At 32.0% G+C, this 26,432-nt stretch overlaps 1 long non-coding RNA gene across 1 annotated transcript; it reads right to left on the bottom strand.

Annotated features, from left to right (window-relative positions):
• Window positions 1-3,240: 3,240 nt before the first annotated feature.
• Window positions 3,241-5,320, bottom strand: LOC121261400. Its single transcript, XR_005939891.1, has 3 exons — window positions 5,077-5,320; window positions 4,902-4,989; window positions 3,241-3,397 (listed from the first exon to the last, which is right to left on the bottom strand). It is a non-coding gene; the product is annotated as an uncharacterized LOC121261400 (long non-coding RNA).
• Between the last annotated feature and the right edge of the window lie 21,112 nt (window positions 5,321-26,432).

Raw genomic sequence — 26,432 nt, 5'->3', positions numbered from 1 at the left:
AGACAGTAATATAATTAACAATAGACAGTAATATAATTAACAATATAACAATATATTAATAGCCAATAAATGGATCTAACACCATTAATGTAAAAATAAAATGAGAGGCAGTAGAACCAATCATATGCAAGTATAAATATTTAACAAACTTGATTCTATTGAAAAGATAGTTACAATGAGGTTAATTCTCAAAGGTACAAGCATAAGGCATGAAGATAGATGAGACTATTACAAATAAAGGTTTTTTGGCAAGAGGAGAGAAGGGAATGACATAGAATGATATTTTTCCGAATGCCTTCGTTCACAAACTCTCATTTTATAGACATCAAATAGTAATTTTGTACAGTAATTTGATAATGGTCATCAAAAGCCTTTTGTCTTGATGATAATTGATGGAGTCGCTTGTCTTCGTAGGTGCCAAGTGGAATAGTAAAAGTAAGTAATGATGTTTCCTTTGGCCGAAAATTATTTTATCTTGGAGTGTCGACTGCAATTATTGTGATTTCTCAACGATGTTGTTTTGTCTGAAACAATAAGGGAAAATAATTGCTTGCTAAATTAATAATTTGCCGAGATTCCTCTGGCTAGATAGATTGGATAACTTTATACTTTCTTTATGATATAATTTGAGGATCATGAGCATCTTCAATCAGTGGATTGGTTGAAAAGAAAAGTTATGGAAAGGAGATACCTATTGGGCTAGGGGTCATTTGGTCTGTTGTGATGGAGAGGTCTGCTGTGCTGAGAATAATTTGACTTGGGAATGACCTAATGATGGGTCTTCCTCATCATTACTGTCTGAGACCTGTGTAATTATCTTAACTAATTTCTTTAATTACTTTTTTTGGTTATTGATGCTAATTGTATTTGAAATTTGTTTCGTTGAACTAAGACTTTAGGCACTTTGGTAATTTGAGAGAACATCTTTACAACATGGTCATGATTAGGGGTGTAACCAGTTCGGTTTGGTCTGATTTTGTATATTTTTTTAGAACCGAACTGTATATACCGATTTTAAAAATTTAAAAACCGATACCGGACCGATTCACTATCAAAACCAAAACTTCCAGTTTCGGTCCGATACGGTCTGGTTTTTTAGGTTTTACGAATTATCTATATTAGTAATAATATGATGTTTACATATACTAAACTATTAATCTATTTATATTATAGTATAAGTAGATTATTTTATAATAATTAACACATACTAGTATAATATTGAATTGAACTATAATCTATATAAGTTCTAGACTTTTATATATATGATCAAATGTGTAAAAATGTATTTACAAAAAAACTATATATTATAATTTATTATGTCAAAAATGTATTTATCATTGATATATATATATATATATTAATATTAACGTTTATGTTTAAGATTAAAATTTATATGTTATATTAAAAATTATGAAATTAATTTTATGATATACCACAGGTTATATTAATTTTATGTTCTAAGATTAATAGACTTGAATAATAAGATTATAATTTCATGTTATATTAATTAGCAATTTAACATATAATATATGTAATATAATATAAAAAATTATAAATATATATACCAATCCGGTTTGGTTTAAACCGATTTTCAAAATATGAAAACCGGTACCGCACCAGACCAAAACACCGGTTCGGTCTGGTCTAGTCTAGTTCAACTTGTTTTCTAATTTTATTTTACACTCCTAGACCCTAATCATAATTATGCTTCTCCCACCATTTTATGGAGACTTGGAGGGCCAAAAACTTGGTCTTGTTAAAAGAGGGATGAGACTGACAACATACTCTCATTTCATAATCTAATTTTATTTTATTTTGAAAAACAATAGAAGAAGAGAAGGGCAATGCTTTAATATGAGAGGATAATCATTTTGTGACGATAAGATTTTGAAACTCTCTTGTGGTGGAGTAGGAAGTAGAGAAAGTTATGGTCCATAATATTTCCCTCATAGTAGAAACTATTGAAGGAGTGTCTTTATTTCCTGTAATTTCTCGAAATGAAGAAGCTATGAATGACGTAAATTTTTGTTATGTTTTTATCCATGCCTATTTTTAATAGTAGTAATCAAAGTATGGGGTCATAATTAGGTTGAGAAAATTTCATTTGTATATAAGGATCCTTTCCCCCATTGTTCTTGGGCAGTGACATGTGATATTATCTCGACTAACTTGTTTAATTTCTTTTTGCTTGTTATTGATGTTAATTGTTCTTGAAATCTACTTCGCTGAACTAAGATTTTAGACATTTTGGTAATTTGAGAGAACATCTTTACATATAATATATATATATATATATAATTATTTACAATCGATATTGTAATTATGTCATTTTATTAAAAATAAATTTTAATTTTATAAAATTATATTTATTTCATATAAAATAGTTGTATAAAAATGGTATATTAGTTATTTTCCATATATATATATAATATCTTCTATATATATAAGTGGCTATTTAACAGAGCCTAACGGAAATTCTTGTTTTCCGTTAGTGCTCTGTTAAATCATCGTTGGTGCTCTGTTAAATCATCTCAGCTGATTCCACTGATTGAACTTGCAGAGCAACACCTGCATAAAAAGCATGCAATGAAAATACATGAAAGTGCTGCACTGCATAACTGAAAGCAGGAAAATAATAAACTCAAAATAATCTAATACTCAATGGATAATGTGGAAAACTGCCAAACTGAGCTTTCACATCTTTGAAGTCTGTTTGTTGGCAGTGTGGCACGCCAATAAAGAAAAGCAGAATTTGTTTGGTCTGTGCATAATATGGAATTTTTTCCTAGCTAACATGAGTATATGAGTAGTTTGTAAATCACTTTCACCACTTTCATATGTCACAGTAGTTTCAAGATAATCAACATATTTTAAACTACTAAGCTTATCTAAATCAAATAACCAACAGGAAAACATAAAAAAAGTTGTTCAACCCAATTAAAAAGCATGCAACGAAAATACATGAAAGTGCTGCACTGCATAACTGAAAGCAAAAAAATAATAAACTCAAAATAATCTAATACTCAATGGATAATGTGAGAAATTGCAAAACTAAGCTTAACTAAGCTTAACTAAATCAAATAACCATCATAAACAATGCTTCCTAAAAAATAATTTATTTGAAGTCAGTTTATTGGCACCTCAAATACACTACTGATATGGAATCTTTTTTCTAGCTAATATGAGTATATGAGTAGTTTCTTTGCATGATCATGATCATGAGTATGTACATATAGTATGATTGAGGTCGTGTCCTCATGATCATGCTTTACCTTTGATAAAAATGCATGGAACCCAACTGCACTGCAGTTTATGCATTTGAAAGGGACTTGTCAAATTTGCTGCTTTTCTGTCATCCAATTTGCTGGTGCCTGTTTACTGAGAAAGCAGGTTCAACCTGCAGATCAGAAAAAGTAGACAGAAAAACATAAAAATGTTGTGCTGACATATCTGCCAAATTATAAAGGATAAAAACAGTAAACCCAAATAAAAAACATACAACGAAAAAACATGAAAATAGTCAACTGGTATAACTGTCAAAACCTAAAGGAGAACTGCAAAATTGACTAAAGGATATGAAAAACAAGAAAGTGGTGGACTGACATTACTGTAAAAACATAAAGGTGAAAAATAATAAACTTAAAATAACCTAATACTCAGTGGATAAGAAAACAAAAGCTGCCAAAGAAGCTGCCAAGGAAAACAAAATAACTTAATACTCTGGATTAAAAGATAAGAGTATGGGAGGAGGCGAGACATTGCAGTTTATATATAAACATAATGTCTTTTGAGAGGCCAAACTTAACCAAACCCAACCACATATATGCAGCCTCACTTCCAACTAACCAAATTCTGATCTTTGCAAAACATACAACTTCACTTCCAACTACACAAATTCTGATCTTTACTAAGGATCAAGCAAATTGTCATATAGGTGAATAAGGATCAAGCAGATTCTGGTCTTCTCTTCTCTTCCATTTTTTCCTTTTACTGTTTTTTTATGTTTACTGCTGGTTTTTACTGATGATGATTTGTTTTCAGCTGATTTCCCAGTTCTGTGAGGTGTTCTTGGGTGAGGATCAACTGCACATTTGTAGCTCTTATCTTAGTAAGTGTATGGTATTATTTATTTCTTTCTATATATTTGGGATACGTCTTTTTTTTAATTTTAAAAAATATTTATTACTTATGAATTTTTTGTTATTAATATTGGCAGGGAGATTGTGAGCTGCCAGTACTGCAAAGGTGAGTTTGCGACTTCTCATAAGGCCTTTTCTTTTTGTACTTAATTCATTTGTCATGCAGTTTATAAACAATTTATTTAAATATATTAGTTTTTTTTTCATTTTATTTTTTGGTAGTTGCTGCTTATATATTTTTGAATTTGTAGTTGTATCTCCTCAGCATCATGAATTCTTATACACTTCACTTAGCAACCTAGATTGTTTACTGAACTTTATTATATTTGTACAACTACCAAATTGTTGCCAAGTTTTGAAAAAAATTACAAAGTGCAATTTTTAAATGTTAGGGTATTACACAAATTCGTGCTGCTTTTGCTGTATTTGTATGTTCATGGATATTCTTCTATTAATGGCTATATATACAGATTTCACCAGTTAACAACATATAAATAATTACAAAACCCTAATAGATGCTGACACAATAACAAAAATCTTAAATTAAAAATCCCAATAAAACAATTACATAATATCATCAACCAGAACATAGATTTTGAAGTATTTTAAAAACACAAAAAAAAAAACCCTAATAGATGCTGACACAATAACAAAAATCTTAAATTAAAAATCCCAATAAAACAATTACATAATATCATCAACCAGAACATAGATTTTGAAGTATTTTAAAAACACAAAAAAAAAAAAAAAAAAAAAACTTACCATGGGAATCGAAGACAAAGGGTGAGGTGAGGCCGACGGTCCGCGTGAGGGTGGGTGAGTTCCGGGAGATGGATATGGCGGCGCAACCCTAATAAAACAATTAGGGTTTTTTCATCAACCAGATCTAGATTTTGAAGTATTTTAAAAACACAAAAAAAAAAAAAAAAAAAATTACCATGAATCAAAGACAAAGGGTGAGGTGAGGCCGATGGTCCACGCGAGGGTGGGTGAATAGCGGCGCAAGGTTCAACAACAACAACAACAAGAAGAAGGAGAAGAAAGAAGAGAGAAGAAGAAGAAAAGATGGGAGAGAGCGGAAGGAGAATAAGAAGAAGAAGAAGAAAGAAGAAATGGCAGAAGGGAGGGAAGGATTCGTGCGGCGCCGTTTCCCAAGGGTTTCGGCAACACGACGAAGAAGAAGAAGAAGAAAGAAGAAGAAGAAAGAAGAAGAAGAAGAAGAAAGAAGAAGAGGGTTCGGGTTTGTGCGGCGCATTACAGAACGGAAGAGACAAATATGAAACCGTAGGGTTTCATTTGATCTGCGCAAAAACGGCGGCGTTTCAAAAGGGCTGGGCTCCCCTTTCTCTTATACGGGCTGGGCTTCAAATCATACCCACAAAGCCCAATCCAAATAGATCATTGTATAAAATCACTATAAGGCTGGGCTCCCATTTCACTCATACGGGCTGGGCATAAAATCATACCCACAAAACCCAATTCAAATAGATAATTATAAAACCACTATAAAAAGCCCAAACTCAAAGAAAAAAAAACAATACCAACAACAATAATAATTAAATCAAAATAAAAGCCAATAATATATAAAAGACTATCACAAATTATATTTATAATTGTAAAGTAAACAAACACTTCGCAATTTAAAAAAAAATAATAAATAATTACAAAATTTATATAAAAAACATTAAGTTTTTAATAACAGATCTTACTCTTATATAAAATAATTACATTACATTTAGACACTCATAACGGTATATAACATTACTTTTACTTAATTCAATTTGGTCTTTCATGTTTTGTTTTTGATAAATTATATATGAGTATCAAATAGATAAATTTGTTTAAATTTTTATAAAAAAAAAATATATTTTAAAAAAAATATATTTTTAATATCGTTCACTTTTTTTTTATAAATGACTTAGGTGTAATTTATCTATTTGGAGCCAAGATTATTATCCTTTAATTTTTCGTCAACCTAAAAAGAGGCAAAGAATACATATCTTTATTAGTTGAAAGTGAGCTTTATTGGATCTACTCAAAGAAAAAAAACAATACCAACAATAATAATAATTAAATCAAAATAAAAGCCAATAATATATAAAAGACTATCACAAATTATATTTATAATTGTAAAGTAAACAAACACTTCGCAATTTTTAAAAAAATAATAAATAATTACAAGATTTATATAAAAAAAATTAAATTTTTAATAACAAATCTTACTCTTTTATAAGATAATTGCATTACGTTTAAACACTCATAACAGTATATAACATGACTTTTATTTAATTCGATTTGGTCTTTCATGTTTTGTTTTTGATAAATTATATATAAGTATCAAATAGATAAATTTGTCTAAATTTTTATAAAAAATATATATATTTTAAAAAAATTATATTTTTAATATGGTTCACTTTTTTTTATAAATGACTTAGGTGTAACTTATCTATTTGGAGCCAAGATTATTATCCTTTAATTTTTCGTCAACCTAAAAAAGAGGCAAAGAATACATATCTTTATTAGTTGAAAGTGAGCTTTATTGGATCTACTCAAAGAAAAAAAACAATACCAAGAATAATAATAATTAAATCAAAATAAAAGGCAATAATATATAAAAGACTATCACAAATTATATTTATAATTGTAAAGTAAACAAACACTTCGCAATTTTTAAAAAAAATAATAAATAATTACAAGATTTATATAAAAAAAATTAAATTTTTAATAACAAATCTTACTCTTTTATAAGATAATTGCATTACGTTTAGACACTCATAACAGTATATAACATTACTTTTATTTAATTCGATTTGGTCTTTCATGTTTTGTTTTTGATAAATTATATATGAGTATCAAATAGATAAATTTGTCTAAATTTTTATAAAAAAATATATATTTTAAAAAAATTATATTTTTAATATGGTTCACTTTTTTTTATAAATGACTTATGTGTAACTTATCTATTTGGAGCCAAGATTATTATCCTTTAATTTTTCCTCAACCTAAAAAAGAAGCAATAATATATAATAATTATTCATAATAATAAATAAAATGAAATTACAGAGGCAATAAGAATATAAAATATTATTTAAAAATTGAAGTTTATCTAATATAGATATTATTATAATACAGAAGGCCCAATTCCAAGAAAACACTTTAATACAAAATACACGATAAATAATTATTTATTACTCTATTTAAATGTTATTCTTGTTATTTAAAATGTTATTCATGTTATTTTACGTTTTGAATAAAATACTAGAAACAAATTTTAAAAACGGTTTAAATTTTTTTTCATCGTTTCAAAATGTTTGCAAAAGACATATTTGAATGATCTTTTTGTGCTTATATTTGTATGTATGTATATAATACAATCAAAACTTACAAGATCATTTATGTCTAAACAGGAATTATCCTCCTTATCAAGAGATCTAAATATATAAAAGATTCAACTATTCGTTACAAGACCTGTAAGTGCCTTTTTATATAATAAATATATATTCCTTTCTTTGTTGAACCCTGCTTGCAATTTTTAGTCGATAGTTACTTTGTTGGACCCTGTTTGCAATTTTTAATCGATAGTTTCTAATAGAAATTGCATTGTTTATAGCATTTAAAATGCACTATGGATGTATGTATTTCGCATTAAATAGTTATTAATTATTTATTTAGTTTTGATTGTGTGGGACAGCATCCACCGTTTTGAAGAATTGTTGACTTCATTAACATAATGAGAAGTGGTAAGATTGTGTTAGTGAGTTATGTAGTATTTATTTTTAAATAATAATATTAATTTCATAAAAGTTAAGCTTAAAAAGTATTTTTTGAAGATCATGGAAAACAACCAGCAAATCCCGTATAAAGATTTACCAGAAGAGAAAAAGGAAGAAGTCCGTAGAAAATAGAGAGAAAGATATGCTAAAAAAAAGTGTCTAGAAGCAATTCTATTCAGTTAAAAGAGCCAGCTTCATTTAGGGATGATCAAATGACTACGTCAATTGATGGACCTTCAAATGATGATGTCCAACATATAAACATCATTCAGGACTTCAATGTTCTACAAAAAGTGTCAAAGAGACAACGAATTTTTCGTGTTGATCCTGACATCGAAGAATCGGCATCATTTCATAAAGTATGCGTTCCTCCTGGTGTTAATGTCTGTGTGGTTGATTCAGAGGCGACTTCATCATTAAACAATGTGACGAATCGTTCTGATTGTCCGAGTGATTCTATGGATTTCTTGACACTTAAATCAGGAAACACATACATAGATGAAACAACCATCTCTAATCAACTTTTGATTCAACAGGTTTTTTCTGAAATTATTTTTTTATTTTCCTTAAATTGAGCAGTCTTATATTCTTTTTCATTGAAATCTGGAAACATCTTATTCAAATAGGCTCCATGTGTTGTTCGGGAAGAGTCAACCTTTGAAACAAGTATACCGCCACCATGTAGGGGTAAGAAACAAGTATAATTATACTATTCGTTCTTCTGATTCTATTATCAACTCTTGCCACTCTCCTAATAGTGTCTTTAGTTAGATCATTCAAAGAATTCAATGGGTTTACACCTATTGTCTTGTGTTTATTTTTTAACTCAATAGGTGGAAGGCATCGCCATACTGTTGGACTTAGACAATTATTACAAGTCATGCCATCTGAAGCATATTCTTTGCCATATGTGCCTTGTTGCAGACATTGTAAAGCAAAACGTTTCTATCATGAAACAAAAGGATTTTGTTGTGTTGATGGGACAATTTCTTTGGTCACAAATGATGTCCCTGATCAGCTTTATGATCTTTTTACCTCCGACACAGATGAAGCCGTGCATTTTAAGACTTATGTTCGTACTTATAATAACAAGTTTGCGTTTACATCTTTTGGAGTTAAATTCGATAGAGATCTTTGCAGACGGAATAGAGGGATTTATACATTCCGAACTCATGGACAGATCTATCACTATATCAATGATTTAGTTCCATTAAACGGCCGTCCTTCTTATCTCCAATTGTATTTCTATGATACTGAGCATGAATTGGAAAATCGCATTTCTGATTCAGACAGAATGAATCCATCAATTATATCTCAACTCATTGATATTCTTCGCATCAATCCATACTCTGTGTTCTTTCGGTCTCTTGGTGATTTGCCAAATTTGGAAAATCAAGTAATTCATATAAAATCAGATACTGGCCTAGATCAGCGTGTATTTAATGCCCCGACATCTTCACAAGTTGCAGCAATATGGGTTGAAAATGAAGATGCAGATCAGTTGGGAGGACGGGACATTTATGTCTTCAGTCATTCTGGTGGAAGTCATATAGTTCAGTATTATTTTGGCTGTTATGATCCACTTCAGTATCCACTGTTATTTCCTTTTGGGGATACTGGCTGGCATCAAGGCATTCGTAGGGTGAATAGAGGAAGTGTATTAATATATGATGAAACAGCTCAATCAATAAATCCTCACCAATCAATGTCAGCAGAAGAGTTACTTACAAGAGAACAACGAGGTGAGAGTATAATCTTAATCTTCTTATTTTGTACTTAGTTTGTAGACGTCTAATTTTGTAATATTTCATTCTTCTTCAACTTTTGTAGCATTAAACAGAAAAATGAAGGATCCCATTGTTTCGTGTCGTGAATATTATTGCTACAAATTGTAAATCAGAGAGAATATCAGATCAATTTTATTGCTGTCTGGTCGTCTATTGCAACAATATGTTGTTGATATGTATGTTAAGATTGAGACGTCAAGATTAGATTATTTTCGTGCCAAACAACAACATATTCGATCTGAGTTATATCAAGGTATTGTTGATACCATTACACTTGGGGAAACTAATGCTTCTAATGTTGGAAAACGAATCATTCTGCCTTCGTCATTTATTGGAGGTCCAAGAGACATGCGAAAAAGATATATGGAAGCAATGGCTTTAGTTCAACGTTATGGGAAATCAGACATTTTTTTAACAATGACATGCAATCCAAACTGGCAAGAAATTTCAAATGAATTACGCCCCCATGAGGAGAGTCAAAATCGGCCTGATTTGGTTGCTCGGGTCTTTCGTGCAAAATTAGAAGAATTAAAGGATCGATTATTCAAACGGCAGATATTTGGAAAAGTCTCAGCATATGTTTATGTTATTGAGCACCAAAAAAGAGGGCTTCCACATGCTCATTTTTTAATTATATTACAGAGGGATTGGAAACTCTATGCGCTTGAATCTTTTGATGAGATTGTATCGGCAGAAATACCTGATAAAAATGTGAATTTGCACTTACATAATACTGTTGTGAAGCATATGATGCATGGACCATGTGCGGTGCTGAATTCAACAAATGTTTGCATGAAGAAAAATGGTTATTGCAAAAATCAATATCCAAGAAATTTTACATCGCGTACGACTGTTGGAAATGACTGTTTCCCAATATATAGGCGTTCTGACAATGGAATAACTGTCAATGTGAGAGGTCATAATTTGGATAATCGTTGGGTCGTTCCATATAATCCATATTTGCTTGCAACATTTGACTGTCACATTAACGTCGAAATTTGTTCCACGGTAAAAGCAGTCAAATATCTATATAAGTACATTTACAAAGGGCATGATCGTGTTGCTTTTAATTTGGTTTCTGAACAAAACCATCAACAAATTGATGAAATTCAACAATTTCAATCGGCCCGATGGATTGCTCCGCCTGAAGCTATGTGGAGAATATATGGCTTCATTGTTAATAAAATGTCTCCAGCAGTGTATAGCTTACATTTACATCTTGAGGATCAACACCAAGTAACTTTTCGAGCAAATGAAGACTTAATCAATGTTCTCAACTCTGATCGGTCTGCAAAATCGATGTTAACAGAATTCTTTGCATTAAACCGAGTGGATGAGAATGCGAGGACGTTGTTGTACAAAGAGTTTCCAGAATTCTATGTTTGGAACCAACAATACAAAGAGTGGACTTGTCGAAAAAATAAAACTGTTATAGGTCGAATTGTTACAGCAAATCCATTTGAAGGTGAGAGGTATTATCTACGGATATTGCTAAATCATGTAAGAGGACCTTTATCATTTCAAGATCTTAGGACAGTTGATGGTGTTGTGGCTCCAACATTTCGTGAGGCTGCAACTATGCGTGGTTTGCTACAGAGAGACAACGGTTTAGAAGATTGTTTACATGAAGCATCTGTATATTAAATGCCATCCAGTTTGAGACGGCTTTTTGCAACTATATTAGTTTATTGTAATCCAGCCAATCCGAGAGAACTTTGGGAACGTTTTGAACAAGATATGTCAGTTGATTTTAGGTCAACTGAAGATTCTATGTTCAATGTAAGAATGCAAGTTTTGCGCTCAATCTCTTTTACACTTGAATCAATGGGAAAAGACATTAATTCGTTCCATCTTCTTGATGACAATATTTGTTTCGATGAAGACCAATTCAAATCTAGGGAAATTGATGATGAATTGGCTGTTGAAATTCCAGAAGAAGATATTGCTGCATTAGAAATCCTTAATAGTGAACAACAACATGTTTATAATGAAGTTTTGGGAAATGTTTTTTCAAATAGACCTGCCACATTCTTTATTGATGGCCCTGGTGGGACAGGGAAGACATTCCTGTACAAGGCACTTCTAGCAGCAGTAAGATCAAGAAAATTAGTTGCTCTTGCAACTGCTTCATCTGGTGTTGCTGCATCTATCCTTCCTGGAGGTCGAACAGCACATTCACGCTTTAAGATTCCATTAGATGCTGATGAACATAGTATGTGTTGTGTCAGTAAACAAAGTGCCCTTGCAAAGCTGTTGCGTGTAGCAAAGTTAATTATATGGGATGAGGCCCCAATGTCAAGAAAACAACACATCGAAGCATTAGATAAAATGCTACGAGACATTAATGATTCAGAGTTAACATTCGGTGGAAAAGTTATCGTTTTTGGTGGAGATTTTCGCCAAGTTTTACCTGTGGTTCGTAAAGGAACAAGACAAGAGCAAATAGACGCCAGTTTGGTTTCTTCCTATTTGTGGCCTACATTCATCAAGTTTCATTTAACTGAAAATATGCGAGAGAGATTGGATCCAATTTTTTCAGAATATGTGTTACAATTAGGCAACGGAATGCCACCAATCTCAGTTAATGAAACTATAAAAGTTCCTGATGGCATGCTTATTTCGTATGAAGATGACTGCACTTCTTTGAATCATTTAATAGATGCTATTTTCCATGATATTCATGAATATTCAATAAATATTTCAGCTATGATGAATCGGGCCATATTAACACCAAAGAACAGTTATGTTGATGAAATAAATGCATCACTAATTCATAGGTTTCCTGGTGAGCTTAGACGATATTATAGCTTTGATGAAGCAATAGATGCATCTGAACAGTCAATCATGGAGGATTTCTTGAATACTCTAACTCCAAATGGACTTCCTCATCATGAATTGTTACTGAAGATAAACTGTCCCATCATGCTGCTTAGAAACATTAATCCTTCAGAAGGACTTTGCAACGGAACACGCCTAATTTGTCGGGCTTTTGATCGAAATGTCATTAATGCAGAAATCGTAGTTGGACACCATAGCGGAAAAAGAGTCTTTATTCCAAGGATCCCATTCTTGCCAAATGTTGATGAAAATAGTGGTTTTCCATTCAAACGAACCCAGTTCCCTATCAGATTAAATTTTGCAATGACTATAAATAAGTCACAAGGGCAAACGTTGGATTTTGTTGGGATATATTTACCTCAACCTGTTTTCTCACATGGTCAATTATATGTGGCTTTATCAAGGGCTAAGACTGCATCTACAGTAATGGTTTTAATACGGCCAGTATCGACTGAACGATCAGAAAAGAATTACACAAAAAATATTGTGTATACGGAATTATTAAGATTAGCATGTTCAGATTAATATTATATAGGTAATTATTCAATTGTATAATTTGAGTTTAACTACTTAAACCAAACTGCACATTTAATAGAATTCTCTTTTCTTTATGTTTAATATTGTATTCTTGAAATATTTATTGTATTCTTTAATTTTCTTTACAATTTTCTTTTTAAATATAGTATTGAGTTTATTACACTTACATGTGCAATTTATAATTGTATATGAACAGCTTTAAAGATGAGGACGATTTATACATCGATAAAAGATATCACTCCAAATACAAGAAATTGGAAAATAAAAATGATCGTGGCAGACAAGTCACCCAAGCGAACAGGGCAACGCTCACCAGTAAAGTACCAAAACTTAACATTGATTGATCCAGAGGTACAGATAAATGTTGATGGTGTTCCTTTCATTTAATTATTTTCTTGTAACACATTTAAAAAAATATTATTTTTTTTAAACACAAAAACAATTTAAAATTAAACAAAATTATTATACTCAATTATTCATAACAATTTTTTGTTTATTTCAATTTCTTATATTGTGCAGGGAAATCGAGTGCAAGCGACAATGTTTGATAAAGATATTGATTCACGGGATGATATTTTACATATTTTCTAGTCATATTACATCAGTAATGCATACGTGAAGCCACTGGATCCAAAGTATAGAATTGAAAAATATGAATACCAATGGATCCTAAATTCTAGAACAATTATTGAGGAAGTTCCGAAGGATGAAGAACAATTGGAACCACCAAAGTACCAACTCATTCCGTTCAACGAATTAGATGCTTACAAAAACTCAATTGCAGAAATAGGTAATTGACTCTTTATTTTAGAATATTTAATTATCAATTTATTAAAAATTTAAATCTCATCTCTCAGATATTCTGGCTGTTGCAATCCATATTAAGCCATGTAGAGAGATAACTTCAGCGCATGGACCGACAACTATTCAGGAAATTTATGTCATTGATCAAAGGTAAAAATATTTTTTTGGTCGGTCACTATATATAGGTAATTATGTTTCATCATTTATTTCTTACATATTCTGTTAATTCTTTTTTTATTCTAATTTTGTAGCTTAAACCCCATATGTTTAACTATGTGGGGTCAATTTGTGTAAGATGAATGCAAAAAAATATCAGAAATGATAAAGACAAAGCCAATTATACTTGCAACAGGAATAAGAGTTGGTTCTTATAATGGTATTTTTAATTATTAACAATATTATATTTTATTTTATATTGTATATGTTTGCGTTAATTATGATCTCTATTTCCAATGAAAGATTGTCTCTTTCATCGCGTCCAAAAAGTAAATTTGTGATCAATCCTGTTCTTCCTGAAGCAACTTCATTGCAAGAGTGGTAATTATCACAAATAAGTCATTATTTGTTTCATGCCACTTGAATATTGAAATCTCTTTATTTTTATTTCTTATGTCATATTTGTTTTTATGAATTTTAAGGTCAGTGATTAATGACTTATTACTTGAAAGTATTATTGCAAAAAGCTTGACATACCCGTCAACATCTCTGTCTTCTATTGGTATTCGAGAAATAATCAAGAATTGTGATGTTGCTGAGGTCATCAAAAGTTTACAACCCATGCAGGTAAAATCCTATTTTTTGTAACAAATTCAAATATTTATTTAATCAATTCACCTAAAAAATTGTTTGTAATGTAATGTAGAAAGCAAGATTTTGGAAAAAGGCAAAGATATTTGTGGTTGACTTGCGCCAAAAATTTTTTATTATGTCATGCATTGGCTGCAATAAAGGAACTGGGTATGATTACAATGATACTTTCCTTTGTTACCATTGCAAACATCAAAGCATTTCGCAGTCACGGTATGTATATTTCAAATTTGTTGTTTTACGCAATAAGTGATGTAATAGATTTAATGTATAACTTTTGTTAATTCTAACTTAAAATGACATTTCTATCAAATTTATAGTTGTCGAGCATATGTTGAACTCGACGATGGTACAGGAAGACTGTCTGCTGTAATGTTTGGTGAAGTTGTGGAGCAAGCATTTGGTTGTTCGGCAGTTGAGCTTATGAAGCACACTGGTGATGTATGTTTTCTTATTTTCCATTGTCTTTATCATTGTGAGCAAAAAAGTTCATCTTAAAATTTTTAATATGTTTACTACATTATCTATGAGCACATTGAACTTTATATTAAAAAATTATTAAAAACAAATTATAACAAAAATCATTTAAATTGATTTTTATATACTTGTTTATTATGCCAATTTTATTTTTATTTATAACATGCATAGTAATTTAATTAAGAACATTGCATTCAAAGATTTGTGTTAATTTATAAGACATCAATTTTTAGCATATTTATTCTTTAAATTTTTATTAATCATGGAAACCTATTAAAAATTTCTTTTACAGGAGCATCTACCATATATAGAAAATCTTGTAGCAGAAGTTTCGCAAAAAAAAATGGATGATTGAACTTTTGGTGGACCCTAATCGACTCAACCAACAGCAACACAATAATTTCAACATCATCTCTATTGATGCAGTACAAGATGACACAGAATGATATATCACAGTAAATATGTGTTGGATTATGTTATATTCTAAACTAACATTTTATAAATATCGATATTTTACTGAACTAGGCAAACGTGCTTTGCACGTTATCCCGACCTAGTATATATATATATATATATATATACACACGCACACATATATAAGCTATATACCAATCCTAACAGAGGCTACAAATTAATAACTCAGCACTCTATTTCCACAATAATTGGTTGTACGGTAGTTGGTATAATTAGCTTTCAAGTTCAATCTTAAGACTGACTTGACCTTCGTCAAACTTCAACTACTTTTAGCTAGTATCATGGACATGAATTCTCTTATACAACAAACTGAAACACTATCTTGGGAAGACCTTAGGGTGCGTTTGGTTATCAAACTCACCTTAATTTATCTCAACTTATCATTACATCTTTTTTAAATTTCAATACAAAATATAATAAATAATTTAATTTTTTCAAATTTTAAAATAATAATAATATTAAAAAATAATATTCTAACAATATTTTATCATCATAATTCAATTCAACTCAACTTATTTTAACATCTACACACACTCTTAATCTCAGCCTAGCAGAAGATCTTGTAAGAGAAACAACAGAGTAAGCGTTAATAGGAAGAATTGTAGCAAAAAGTCCTTTCAACAAAATTTTATTACATGCCACTTTCAAGGCAGCATGAAATTTTCTCAAAAAATTTCATATTGAAGATCTAGATGCATACAAATTTCTTTTCACTTTTCAATCAGCAAGGGACAAACAATGGATTCTAAGTCAAGCTCTTTAGAATTTCAAAGGCCATCTACTGATCCTCAAAGATTGGCTAGCTGGATTAACCCGACAAGAAATAAGCCTAAACTCATTAGTCTTTCATATTTAAATTCATGGTCTTACTCTTAATCATACTACTGTCGAAAATGCTATAAAGATTGGGAAACATTAGGAACATTACTGGACATAAATGTTGATCCAAACTTTGGTATCACTTATAAGAAGTTTGTTAGGATCAAAGTAGAACTTGATATCAATCAACCACTAAAACAAGGTTTCTGACTTGCAAGAAATAATAATATTGACACATGGTATCCTTCAAATATGAGATGCTCTTGGATTTTTGCTATGCTTGTGGTAGATTGGGTCATTCTCAAATTTTCTACAATTTTCTAAAAATTATCCCTGATCAACTACCCTATGGCCCGTGGTTGAGAGTTGAATACCATGCTTTGGGAATTTTTCTTCCTCTTCAGCAAAATCAAGCTTCATTTCCTAGGTCCTCTCAATCAGGAAATCTACCTGAAGAAGGAAATTTCATTGAAAATTTGCTTTCTACTGAAATCATAGAAAGGCAAGGCACAAAGGTTTATCCATCTTCAATGGTTTTTCAAGGACCAACTTGTGTTAATGTTAATAGCAAAACAGTTGCTATGGTTTTAGATCAAGATTCAGAGATCAACAAGATAAATTGTCTCTCAGATATAACAAATATTGGGAAAGGGAAAGGGCTTTTAATCGAAGAACATAAAAGGCCTCCAATCAAAATATCCCCTAAAGATCTATTGATAGACAAAGACTTAATTGGTGAATCAGAGTTTCTAGGGCATAAAATTAACTTTGGAGGCAAGAAAATTGCAAAAGCCATGCCGCAAATGGATAATATCACCTGGAAAGAATCAACTGGAAAACACACAGATCACGGTGGCGCCAAAACTTAGAAGGTAGCGACACCTACTGGCGGCTCTTCCTCAAGCTCACTTTTCACGATCCCTGTAGATCATAAAGAAGACCCATATGCCAACCCAATCTCATTTACTTCAGCAATTAATACTTTTCCACCCAACTTGTTCACATCAGTCAATCCGAACAGGCAAACCCACTCCCATATGACAGAACAATAAATTTTCTACAGAAGCATGATGCAATTGGCAAAGCAGAGTATCTCTTATCCATCTGCATTGACATTTGAGGCATGGTCTGATTCTTGGAGGCGTCTTCACGCTACTTCTATGAGCTTTAAAGCTCATCAATCTCAATGGGCTGAGCCTCTTATTTCGGCCCAATCAAGTGTTTCAACTAAGGGTCTAAATTCATAACAGCTTTTTATAGGTATTCATGACTCTAAAACTACACGTGAAAGCCCAATGCTCTCACCTATTTTTAGCTCATTGCTCAGTGTTGAAACACAGCTCAATGACTCTAATTCGGCTCATAATATTTCTGCAACTCATCCAATTATTTCAAGCTCTTTGAAAAGAATCATGGTTATAGCATCTGCAGAAGGCCTGGATATTAAAAGTAAGGAGGATAAAGATATAGCGCACATGCTCCTTTAAATGATGTCAGAAGCCACTAGGAAAATCCAAAAGAAAAAAAATCTCATCAAGACGAAGTCGTATACTCGGGCTACATCAAAGTTGGGATCATCAGAAAAGGAAAAATCAGTAGGTGAGGCGGGGGCTTCAAAGCCCTCAAAGACTCCATGAAGACACTTGTATGGAATTTCAGGGGATTGGCTCGACCCAAAGCAATCAGAAGTCTTAGGACCAATATAAGAAAATATAATCCGAATATTATTTTTTTGTCAGAAATCATGGTGCCTAATACACGCACCCATAGTATAGTAAATAGCTTCGGTTTCCAGTTTTTTGTACACTTCCCTGCCTCTGGGAATAAATGAAGTCTTTTGCTGTTATGGAGACTGGGTATAGATATTGAACCGGTGCATGTAAATACTAATGTAATTTCTATTTTGATCTACTCTGAACCTTCTTATCATCCATGGTTAGCCACTTATGTTTATGCCCCTGCTAGATGGCAACAAAAAGCTAATTTCTGGGCCAATTTGGAAATCATCCACAATTTTTATCCGAGGCCATGGTTGTATATAGGAAATTTCAATGATCTAATGAACCAATCAGAAAAAAAGGAGGGTGCCCAGTAACATCTTCTTCTTCTATTGGTGGTTTAAAAAATTTGATGACCAATCATGGACTAGTTGATATTGGTTTTTTAGGACCTACTTTCACTTGGACTAATAATCGTCATGGTAAAGCTCTTATCAGAGAAGGACTTGATAGAGGAATCGCAAGTGCACGATGGAGAGTACTATTTCCTGATGCCACTATTTAACACTTAACACCAGGAGCATCGGATTATCATCCTCTATTGCTAAACACCATGAAAATACAGAAGAGAACAACCTCTTTTAAATTTGAAAAATTTTGGACAAAAGAATCTTTTAGTAGACTAATCATTCAGGAAGCATGGTGCAAGCAAGTAAGCGGAAATCCTTCTTTCATTCTCTACAGCAAAATTAAAGCTACAAAGGAAGCACTCAAACGCTAGAACAAAATGCACTTCGGGAGAATACAAGAAAATATCCAATAATTGAAATTAGAGATCAATTATCTTCAATGTGCTCAAGTGAATCCTAACGGTCTTCATCAAGAACGCCAGTTGAAAATAAAGCTTCAAGACTATTTGAAATACGAAGAAACATTGTGGCGCCAAAACTCCAAAATCAGTTAGCTCACTACTTCGGATCTAAACAAAACTTTTATCATCTCTACGAAAATCCGAAGGAGAACTGATGATATTGACTCTATTAAGCTTAGTCTAGGTAACTGGACTATGGATCAAAATATCATTGAATTAGCTTTTATAGATCATTTCAGGGCCATTTATACCTCCACAAATCCTATCATGCCAACATACCTTGATGACTTATTTCAAGGGCAAGTCTCAGATCAAGATAATACTTTCTTAACGACAGTACTAGAAGAAGAAGAAATCTATGGTGCACTCAAAGAAATCCCAAACCACAAAACTCTAGGTCCGGATGGTATGAAGCTCTCTTCTATAAAAATTAATGGCATATTATAAAAAAAGAAGTCATTGCTGCAGTCCAAATTTTTTTTCAAAGTGGGAGGATATTGAAACAAATGAATCATACAAATATTGCTCTAATCCCAAAAGTGTCAAATCCGAGTTCACCACAAAATTATTGGCCAATCAGCTTGACCAATTTTATATATAAAACTATCACAAAGATTCTGGCAAATCGGTTGAAAACAACACTTCCAAGTATAATCTCCCCCTTTCAAACAGCTTTTGTCCTGAGTCGTAATATTAAGAACTTTATTATTGCACATGAGCTATTTCATCATCTAATAAAATTGAAAGGGAAGAAGGGCTAAATGACGATCAAGCTAGATATGAAGAAAGCTTTTGATTTTATAGAATGAAATTTCCTATTTGCAGTAATGAAGGCTCTAGGCTATAATAGTCAGTGGATCAATCTTATCAGAGAATGCATTACGACGACATTATTCTCAGTACTTATAAATGGTTCTCCGAGAGTTTTTTTCAAAGCAGAAAGAGGACTCAGACAGGGTGATCCCATCTCACCCTTTCTATGCATATTATGCACGGAAGTTCTATCAAGATTAATTACCAAATCAGAGGCCAACACCAACATTTAAGGTATTAAACTTTGCAGAAATTGTCCGCCAGTTTCTCATCTATTTTTTGCAACTGATCTCATCATATTTGGGAAAGCAAAAGAAAGTGCAGCAAGGTCCATATATGTGAATTTGGAAAAATATCAGGCATGGTCAGGCCAAAGAATCAATAATGCAAAATCATCAATCTTCATTACAGGTAATACAAACCAAACAATAAAGAGAGCCATCCTTGGGAAGCTGGAGTATAAGGAAACTACATCTAGTATGAAATACTTAGGAATCCAAACCTCTTTTGGTAGGTTCAAGAAAGAAAGTTATAGAGAACTACTGGAGAAGATTAATCATAAGCTAGAAGGATGGAAGTCTAAACTGTTATCACAAGCAGGTAAAATGATGCTAATTCGCACAGTGGCAAGCACAATTCCCACATATCAAATGTCTACACATCTTCTACCAAAACCCGTGTATAAATTGATGAATACTAGCTTTAAAAATTTTTGGTAGGGAACGAAGAAGGATCAAAAGCACAAGCTTTATCTGAAATCCTGGAAGTCAATTTGTCAATCAAAAAAAGAAGGAGGTTTGGAATTGAGGCTAATGGAAAATATGAATGTTGCACTACTAGCTAAGACGGGACGAGAGATGAGTAAACCAAGCCCAAATATGTGGCACAAGCTTCTATCAAAAAAATATCTGCTAACAAACTCATTCTGGCAGGTGACATCAAAAACTACAGATTCCTATTTCTGGAGAAATTTATTGCAAACACGAAAAGTATTAGAAAAATGCATGTGCTATTAGATTTTTGATGGAAATTCATTGAAAGTCTGGTTTGATCCATGGATTCCTACCTTGGAAAGTTTTAAGCCACAACCACTTAACTATCTCATGGAATTATCACCTTCCCTTAAAGTTTCTGATTTCATCAACCATACAACTTACTCTTGGAATCTACAAAAAATGCTCAACTTCTTCCAACAAGAAAGTATTAGAGAGATGCTAAAAATACCATTGCCTCTTTCAAACTTCAGAGAAGATTGCAGTATATGAATTAAAACTCAAAGTGAAAAATTCACTGTCAAAATAGCTTTCCATTTGATAGCAAATATCGGTTGTGTTCTTCAAGTAAGCTTCCCTAATTTTGCAATAGAGAAGATTTGGAAACTAAAAATCCATGATCGCCATAAACTCCTTTTGTGAAAATTTCTCTAGGATTTACTTCCAACTAGAGGAAGACTAAAGGGCTTCATACCATCTATGCCTTCCTTTAGTTGCCCTTTGTGTAATGAGAAAGAAGAAATACTACTTCATCTTTTTCTTGAATGTCCTGTATCAAGAATCTTGTGGAGCCAAAGCAAGTGACCACTAAATCTCTTTTCCTTGGCAATTGTTACAGAGCAGGATTGTATATCTTTCATTCTTAATCTAGAGCTAAAACTAGGATTAAGCTGTCAGGAAGTGCACTCTTTCCAACTATTTGTAGTTTTGATATTGGATTTCACTTGGAGAATGAGAAATGATATAGTCCATAATCAAACAGTTTTATCTCTAAGGAAAGCTATTGATCAATTGGGTTTGTTTTATTAAGAATACATATCTGCTTGGCAAATGGAGCTGGAAGAAAAGCAACCACAACAATGGCAAAATCCTTATCTCAACACTGTAAGCATTTCCTTTGATGCAACAGTCAGGACATCGTCCTCTTTGGCCTCTGCAGTAAGCCGTGAATCTGAAGGAAGTACAATTGAAATATGGATAAAAGAAATTGGCACAACAACTCCAATTGTTGCAGAAGCAATTACGGCAAGACTTGCAGTCAATATGGCTAAACACTTAAATTTTCCAGATATCACAATTGAAGGAGATTCTCTTCTTGTAATCTCAGTAATTCAAGGGTCATCTTCAGTCTGGCAAATTTCTCTTATCTTTGAAGACATAGCTTTATCATGTCCTTTTATACAGGATGGTGTTTTAAAAAAAATAGATCGATCTCAAAATTGATTTGCGCATTCAGTGGCGCAATGGGCCACAACCAATTGAGTGATTGGTCGCATACCAGTAGCTATTTTACCTTCTAGTATTGTACTTATTGATAGTGGGAAGGACCCTCCTGATGACAGTACTATAATTTAAAACTTTTTATTTATTAATATGCAAGCTTGATTAGAAAAAAAAAAGAAAAAGAAAAAAAAAAGTTCAATCTTAAGATTTAAGGAACTATAGATAAACTCCTTACCTAATTTGTAAGGATTTTGCTATACATCAGTCACTATTTATTCCCATATCCCGATAGTTTTTTTTTTTAAATGGTAGACCCATCACGTTCGACCTCTCTCTCTCTCTCTCTCTCTCCTTAAGCTCTCCCTCTTCGACCTCTCTCTTTTTCCTCAAGCTCTCTCTCTCATTGAACCCCCTCTCCTCTCTCTCTTCTCAATCTCTCTCTCTCATCGTGCTTTGTTCAGGCATGACTTAGATAAAGCGATTGGGGAAAGAACTGGTTCACTTGTTAGTGAATCCGATTTGCCATATAGGGTGTGGAGTAGTGAATAGTTGTTGATGAGTAGATTAATTCAATTTGCAATCTCCTTCTTAAACTATAAAAAATTTGTATTGATCTACCCACTCCTCTATAAATAAAATATTTAACAGAGAAGCTGTGTGCCTTGCTCTCCCAGAATTACATAAAATTGTTTGAACCGAGAAATGTAGAGAATCAATTGGATTCATATTAAAGTCGACATTTGTTATATGGAGGTCGAATGTTTTAGTGCCCATTGCCTAGCTTGAGGATCGTTGTTTACAAGTTTCACCTTTTGGTATAAAAAACAAAAACAAAATGAAGGGCAAAATGAAGATTTTTTTGTAAGATATACACGTCACGTAACCACTAAGACATAAGTAAATGTCCCACAAAAATAAATCACTACCATTTTTTCCAAAAAAAAAAACGTTTCTCTAGGATCACAAGCGATGACATTATTCGATCGAGATGATTGAGTTGGCACAACACCAATTTTAGCGGCAATCGACGAGACTCGTGATCAGGGACTTATATATATATATATATATATATATATATATATATATATATATATATAATATGTGGTATGATATGATCAGAATCAAGGAGGGACTTTTCTATTCGAGATGGAAGTTTGATATTGTTATTTCCAAGGATAACCAAAAAACGAACAATATTAATGTCAATGGGTCTTTATATATATATATATATATGACTCGTGACTATTAATTATCTAGATCTCTTTCTTATATTAATTCTGAATGAGTAGAGCTATAGCTACAAATGAATTATATAAAAGTAATTTTACAAATTGACATGGTTTCATGTAATCCATCAAATTTATTTTATAATAAAAATAATTTTATAGTTGACAAATCATAACAAATTATATCAATTTGTGAGATTACTTTTATAAAATTATTTTATGACTTGAGTATTTCTCATTTGAATACCCTACTGCCACCAATACTAGCCGTCTTCATGAGAAATTAAATGGGGAGCTATAGATTATGATAAACAGTATATTTTTATTTTAGTATAGCTAGACCGGTACTTTTTTCTTATGATTGAGAGCCATATAAAAAAAGAAAGATGATATTGACACCATTACTTCACAATTTCCACAGATTTTTTTAAAGAGTTGTATTGTTTTTTTTAGCTCAAACCATAAAATTAAACAAATTAAAGGTGAAGAATTAAGAAAATATTATTTTTTGGGTTTACTTAAACTTTATTTGACTTTGATAGTTTGAAATTATTTGATTTAGAAATTGTGTAAAATTTGTGAAATAGTTATATTAATTTTAAAGCTATAAACCAAGTTGTTAGTTAAAATATTAAGTGAGAGAGACAGCCTTATATAATTATATTATTTGATTCATTCAAATTTTCAAAACTTGTTACAGAATTTCATCATGAATCCAAAAATCCTTATTCTAAGAAAATTCTTATTTTAGATTTTCATTGAATCATTTAAATTTCGATTAAAAAGAAAAAGAAAAAAAAAACACTTTTACTAAAAAAAATAAAAGAAAAACTAAAAATATTATAATCGAACAACTTTCGATCCTTATTTCTGACGTATGTGCACTAATCACCGACTGAGACTGGCAACTAAAAAGCCTGCATTAGATGTGCACAGATAATGCAATGGGAAGTCCCTGACTGAGACTGACATGCAAGCACTTTCTATTCGTCAAAATGTTTTCTTCTTCTTCTTCTGCTGCTGCTGCATTATTGTTCCCTCTCATTTTTTCTGTTCTTTTCTGCCATTCCAAAGCTGTCATTAAGCTACCACCAAATAAAATCATTCCAGCAGTAATAGCGTTTGGAGATTCAATCGTGGATGCGGGCAACAACCAGCAGCTAAAAACTCTTGTTAAGTGCAATTTCCCTCCCTATGGACAGAATTAAAGTTCCAACTGGCAGATTTGGCAACGGAAAGGTCCCCTCAGACATGATGGGTAGCTTTCTCTTAATTCGCATTTCTGATCTCCTGTCTGCATGCTAGCTTTTGTTATCTTGGTCGAGTTTCGATCTTTTTCTTTATTTTCTATCTGTACTGTGTTGCTTGTTTCACATGTGCTAGAGCCTCCGAGAGGCATAGATCTCGAGCTATATGGTTCCTGTAAAATTACAGGGATTAATGGACCCAACAAGAAGTGCAAAACCTTTGATTACTTACGTGTTTTGCTTGGAAGTTTAGTCTATAATATATGGTAAGTAGATGGAAACTTCTGAACGTTATATGTGGTTTCTTTATTAAGAAATGATTGTTGCGGACATGAGTATATAAGTACCGCTCAATCACTTTGAAAAAAATAAATAAATACAGAACTCATGTGAAAAGAAAATTAATTTTTGAAGAGTGGACTCTACTCTTTTTTAAAATGACTACACGGTGCTTGCACACTCCACAACTATACGTAGCATTACTCTTTTGGGCAGTTAATGGTGACTTAATATGCATGATACCAGCTAAGCATGAGAGTTTTCAAATTCATATTCTGACTTCATGGCTCTTCACCCCTAATTTAATAGGATATTCACTCATCAAGCTAAGTGAATGTTTAACTCGCATGTGAGAATTAAATCTTTTGACTTAATCATAGAAGAGAGATCCTAAAACTGTCTTTCATTTAATTTTATTGAAATAAGCTGGGAGATTATCAATAGTACTGGATAATCAATCAGCTTATGATCTAGATACAAATTTTAATAATCAGTCTCATATTTAACGCCTTTTGCTTTTACAGATGGAAGGAGGTTGTTATGTACTTCCATTGTATAAAGGTATCCATTGTTGGAAGTTAGCGGGTACTAAACCGGAGGCGCGCATTAATTTTAGAACCATACATCATAGTGAGACGAAGGTGTAATACGTAATATTTTCTAAAACCAATCTCATTCAATTATTTGCTTTATTTTGGGCAAATCATTTAGAAATTTAACATCATTTTGCATTTCATCTCATGTTTTTTCTATGCATTGAAAAGTGAGCGAGCTAGTTTAATATATAGATACATAGATTTTTGTGGACAATACCGTATCCTTTAGGTTTTAATTTCTAAGATATTTTCTCTTTAACCTAAGTGTCGGGAGCAAGCGAAGCAGACAAGCTGGAAACTATATATCTTTTTCTTCTTCTAAATAATTATTGTTTCGAACTCGGTGGCTTTGTTCTTCAATTTCTCCACCATGCCAAGGCCCATCTTATATATGTGTTTTCTTTCCTATATATTAAAGACCGGAAAAAGATCATCTGGACGTACGTGCATGGTTTCTTTATTATAATTGAAGGTCATGCATGCATGTAAGTTTAGCCACCATGGCCGGCCCTGATCTGTATCCAGTGGTAGACATGAGATTTAGGTGTCGTTTGAATTCGAAGATGAGTTGAGATGCGTTGTGAATAGTAGTGAAATGAGTTGTAAATAATAGTGAGATTTGTGAGTTAAAATTGATGAATAGTAATAAATAGTAGCGAGATGAGTTGAAATGAGTTGAGATAGATTGTAAATACAAACCTCTCCTTAACATGTCTTAATTGTGAACGTGCATTGGTTTCGTGTGTGTGTGTGTAAATGTATGAATTTAGGCCATCGTGTTAAATTTCATTTTCTTCTAGCTAGCATTAAACTATAAAATGCGAAAATCTTAAGATAGCAAGAAAATGCATGGAACTTCATGATCAATTCATGTACGTATTACTAAAAGCTCGGACTAGGGACCACTAGGGCGTGGATTGATCTTGGTCAAACAAAGATCGATCGTGAAGTACTACTATTCACGTGTCCAACAGGACCAATACTATACTGTACTATATTAATAGCTAGGAA

Source organism: Juglans microcarpa x Juglans regia, chromosome 4D (assembly GCF_004785595.1).
Source record: "Juglans microcarpa x Juglans regia isolate MS1-56 chromosome 4D, Jm3101_v1.0, whole genome shotgun sequence".
NCBI classification, from domain to species: domain Eukaryota; kingdom Viridiplantae; phylum Streptophyta; class Magnoliopsida; order Fagales; family Juglandaceae; genus Juglans; species Juglans microcarpa x Juglans regia.
The sequence above is the reverse complement of the archived record's forward strand: the minus strand, read 5'-3'. Positions and strand labels throughout refer to the sequence as shown.